Source organism: Acinonyx jubatus, chromosome C1 (genome assembly GCF_027475565.1).
Source record: "Acinonyx jubatus isolate Ajub_Pintada_27869175 chromosome C1, VMU_Ajub_asm_v1.0, whole genome shotgun sequence".
NCBI classification, from domain to species: domain Eukaryota; kingdom Metazoa; phylum Chordata; class Mammalia; order Carnivora; family Felidae; genus Acinonyx; species Acinonyx jubatus.
Window position 1 is genome coordinate 140,350,027 of NC_069381.1, and position 5,041 is coordinate 140,355,067.

At 43.6% G+C, this 5,041-nt stretch overlaps 1 pseudogene; it reads right to left on the reverse strand.

Annotated features, from left to right (window-relative positions):
* Positions 1–310: 310 nt before the first annotated feature.
* LOC106976063 (non-POU domain-containing octamer-binding protein-like) lies at positions 311–2,055 on the reverse strand (annotated as a pseudogene).
* Between the last annotated feature and the right edge of the window lie 2,986 nt (positions 2,056–5,041).

Below are 5,041 nucleotides of genomic sequence, written 5' to 3' on the forward strand. Positions count from 1 at the left end.
ATTTTTTTTAAAGATACACTAAAATGAAAATCTCTAAGATAAAATGTCTTCCTTAGGACACGAAGGGGTAATATATGGGATATAACAGAACCGTATGTATGTTGTCTGTGACGTCTGTGGACATTTGCCTGAATTCCCACCTGCAAGTGGAGCAATGGGGCTAAGGTCATTGGGGATGTTTGTTTTTGTGGTGTAGGCGGCAGTGTCTCTGGGTTTGGAGGGTGTAAGAATGAGAAAGCAAATAGAACAGGATGGAGAAAGAATGGAGTGAGCAAGATTAACAGGGGGTCTAACTGGCTCCACTTTGTCATGGTTCCCCCACCCCCACCCCAGGCCCTCAACAATCACAGGAGACTTCAGAAATGCACTACACAGAATCAATTAGCTAGACGATATACCACACAGAACTGATTTGTTAAATTTTATCATCCGCCCTTGCCCTCGGCCTCCAGCATACTCCCTTAGAGTAGTACAGGCAAGGAAGACCTAACTATTGGGAGAAACCCCTAACACTCTTCCAGGGCAGAATTCTGGCTAGTCCAGAAAGGGTCCTTCTTTTAAGGGTTTTTGGGAAGCGAGACACTGAAATTTTTATTAGTATCGGCAACGTTTGTTTGGAGCAAATTCAGCTCCGGGAGCTGCACGGTTGAACGCAGGAGGGGTTCCATCAATGGCCCCAATTCCTTCCATGGTAGTAGCTTGGCCAAAGCGTTCAGTTGTTGGTGGGGTCAATCCCAAGGTTCCATCTGGCATCATAGTGGCAGGTCCTGGAGGAGCTGGGGTACCAGCTGGCACTGGAGCAGGGGGCATGGCGCCTCTGTTGTTTATGCCCAAAGCACCTCCCATAGCCATCTGGCCCATCCGTATCTCCTGTTCTCTGCGTCAGGGAATGTTCCCTTGAATCCTTCCTGCTGTCGCTGCATCATTTCTTCCCGTTGCCGCCGCATCTCTTCTTCATGGCGCCTGCGCTCCTCCTCCTGCCTGAGCTCCAGTTGCTTTCGTTTTTGCACTTCTTGGTTGTGCAGCTCTTCCGTCCTCCGGAGTTCTTCTGGACGCCTCATCAAATCCTGTCTCATTAACATAACTTGGTGTTCATGGAGAGCAGCCTCCATCTCCATCTCCAGCTTCTCACGAGCTTTCTTGATATTGCGATCCACTTGGTCCTGCTGCTGCTTCTCCTCTCAATGAGTGCCTTCCAGCGTATGGCATCCTCATAACTCAAAGGAGCCAGGCTGTGCAAATCTGGGTGCCTGTTCTCGCTCCTTATGAAATTGCTGGTTCTTTATAACCAGCTTCTCTGGAATCCCTCTTCATCATCCAAATGGTCCATGGGCTCCACAGCCACAGGCTGAGGAAATGTGGTTAACAAGAAGGAGCCTTCACTGCACCTGTCCAGAGCTTTCCGAGCAGCTGGCTTCCCTGAGAATTCAACAATGCCTTTTCCTGAGGGCCTTCCTCAATCATCCACGAAGACTACAGCCCTTTCCATTTGGCCAAACACAGAAAAAGCTTCCTCCAGCAGTTCGTTGGAAACATACCGAGGAAGGTTCCGGACGTGAATGATGCACTATGGTGGGCAAAGTGCACACACAGCTGCTTTCCACGAATTGGCATGTTGTCCAGCTCTACTTTGGCAGTCTCCGCTAGGGTTCGCATTTCCGAGTGGATAAAGCCAAAGCCCTTATCCTTATAAATGAAGATTTCACCTGCCTTCCCGTATTTCTCAAGTAGTTTCCTCATCTCCTCCTCAGTGATGTCAGCAGGAAGATTGCCCACAAAGAGCCGGCGACGTTGGGTGAAGGTGTTCTCTCCTGGTTTCCCAAAATTCTTCAGGTCAATAGTCAAGCCTTCATTTTGGCTGCTGGCATGCTGTCCATTTGCAGGTATTGGTGGCAGTGGTGGCTGTTGCTGTTGCTGTTGGTGGTGCTGCTGGTGATGATGCTGATCATGCTTCCTTGGAGTATGGTTTTGTTTCTCCAAGTTAAAGGTTTTATTGCTCTGCATTTTTGCACCCCTCTACCGACTGTTCTCCTCAGAGTAACGGCAATGCTACACGGCCTCCACCGTCCTGAGACTGCGTGGAATTCTCTCTCCCTCTCTCTCTCTCTCTGCTTCAACCCCACTCATTCTCTCTCTCTCTCTCTCTCTCTCTCTCTCTCTCTCTCTCTCAAAAAAAACTAAAAACACAAAAACAAAAACAAAAAAAACTCTCACAAATTGGATAGATTGGATCTTTAGCAAAATAAAAAGAGAAACTGTATGGGAAGTCTAGAAAGAAAAGAAAAAGACCACTTTGGAAATCAGCTTATGGAAAAGTAAAGGATAAATGGAAACAATACTAACTTTAAAAGGTCCTGATGAAAGGGTTGGAGAAGAGAAAAAGACACAAATTCAGAAAATTGTGTGTGTGCATATGTGTGTATGTGTTTTAAAGAAAGATCCTGAGGACTTACAGTCCAAGATGGCAACATAGGAAGACCTTGAACTCACCTTCTCCATGGAACATACCAAATTAATAGAACCAATTAATAGAATAATTCCTGCTGAGGAAGAACTGAGGGCTGACTGAATAGTTACTAAACAACCAATGATAGAATGACAAGAGAACAGCAAGAGAAATGCAAACAAGGTAACAAAGGAAACTTCCAACCCTCTAAACTGTGAACAGCAGTGGGGAGGGATAGTATTGGGGGATGGGAACAGATCCCTCTGCTTGTGCACAGAAAAAAAAGCAGTGGTTTAAAAGGGCAACTAGGATATAGAAGACAACAGTAGAGCTTCACCAAGAATGAAGGAACTACAGGAAAGCTCTCCAGGTCAGAGGGACTAAAGAATGACAGAGTTTATGTTCCCACCCCACCTTAAAAGCCCAGACCAGAGCAGGGTCTGGACACCATAATGGGCGGGTCTGATGCCCTGACAGGCAGGCCGAATGCCATAACTGCCAGGTCTGGTTATCACAAGGAGCTTGTAACCTCAGCAAGCCCAGGGTCCACAAGCCCACACCAGCCCTGGTAAGCACTGGGATATAGAAATAGAAATCTCAGTTTTAAAGGGCTGAGGAGCTGCAGGGATACTCTCTCCCACTTCACCTTAAAAGCTCAGACTGGGACAGGGTCTGGCTCACAGTGACCTTGAAACTTCAGCACCCAGGCTCCATAAGCCCACACCAGCCTCTGTGGTGCTGGAGCACAGAAAATAAACTGTGTTTTTTAATGTTTTTTTTAATTAAAAAAAGTTTTAAATATGTTTTACTTTTATTATTTTTTTTTAATTTTTTTAAATATTTATTTTTGAGACAGAGAGAGACAGAGCATGAACGGGGGAAGGTCAGAGAGAGAGGGAGACACAGAATCCGAAGCAGGCTGCAGGCTCTGAGCTGTCAGCACAGAGCCCGACGCAGGGCTTGAAGTCACAGACTGTGAGATCATGACCTGAGCTGAAGTCGGACGCTCAACTGACTGAGCCACCCAGGCGCCCCTATATTTTACTTTTATAATTCTAATTTGTCTTGTTTTAATTTTTGTTCTTTTTAATTTTGTTTTCTTTCTCTTTTTTTTCGTATTTTCGTACTTTTCTTTCTTCTTTCTCTCTTCTTCATTTTCTTCTTTCTGTAAAAAGTCACAGTTCAAAAGAGGTAACTAGCATACACAGCCACAGCTCCAGCCAGCTAGCAAAACTCACCAGGCACACATAGGGACACCATACACAAGATCTTTCCTTCAATTTTGGACAAGTAGCGATTCTGCCTAATCCTTAGAAATAAATAGAGAAAGTCAAGCAAAATGGGGACACAGAAGAATATGCTACAAAAGAAAGAACAAGAAAAAAACCTCAGTTGGGGTGTCTGGGTGGCTCAGTTGGTTGAGCGTAGGACTTCTGCTCAGTCATGATCTCAGAGTTCCAGCCCCGAGTCAGGCTTTGTGCTGACAGCTCAGAGGCTGGAGCTTGCTTCAGATTCTGTATCTCCCTCTCTCTCTGCCCCTCTCCTCATGCTCTGTCTCTCTCTCTCTCTCAAAAATAAATAAACATTAAAAAAATTTTTTGAGTTTAAAAAAATAACAAGAACTAATCAGAGCTGAATAATACAATAACTGAAATAAAAAGCACACTAGAGGGAATCAACAGTAGATTACAGGATACACAAGAACATATCAATGATCTAGAAGATAGGGCAGTGGAAAGCACACAAGTTGAATAGTGTTAAATAAAATAATTTTAAATATAAAATAATTTAAAATTTTTTTAAAAAATAAGGATAGATTGGGGCACCTGGGTGTCTCAGTTGGTTAAAGCATTCGACTCTTGATCTCGGCTCAGGTCATGATCTCACAGTTCATGGATTCGAGCCCTGCATCAGGCTACATGCTGACAGCAGGGAGCATGCTTGGGATTCTCTCCCTCTCTCTCTCTCTCTCTCTCTCTCTCTCTCTCTCTGTTCCTCCCCTTCTCATTTTTTTCTCTCTCTCAAAATTAATTAATTAAAAAATAAACTTAGATTAAGAGATCTCTTAAACAACATCAAGGAAACACAGATTCACACTTATAGGGGTCCCAGAAGAAGAAGAAAGAGAGAAAGGTGTAGAAAGCATGTTTGAAGAAATAATAACTGAAAACTTCCCTAAGCTAGGGAAGGAAATAGACATCCAAGTCCAAGAAGCACAGAGAATAAGATGAAGCCAAGGAGTTCCACATCACAGCACATAATAATTAAAATGTCAAAGTTTAAAAATTAAGAGAAAAATCTTAAAGACAGCAAGAGAGAAATAAAAGTTATCTACAAGGAAAAACTTAAAAGGCTGTCAGCTGAGTTTTTGGCAGAAACTTGGCAGGCCAGAATGTAATGGCATGGTATATTCAAAGTGCTGAAAGGAAAAAAACCTGCAACCAAGAATACTTTACCAGGAAAGTTTATTCAGATTGGAAAGTGAGGTAAAGAGGTTCCTAGACAAGCAAAAGTTAAAGGAGTTTATCACCACTACACCAGCCTTCCAAGAAATGTTAAAGGAAATTCTTTAAATGGAAAAGAAATAGTTCTAAT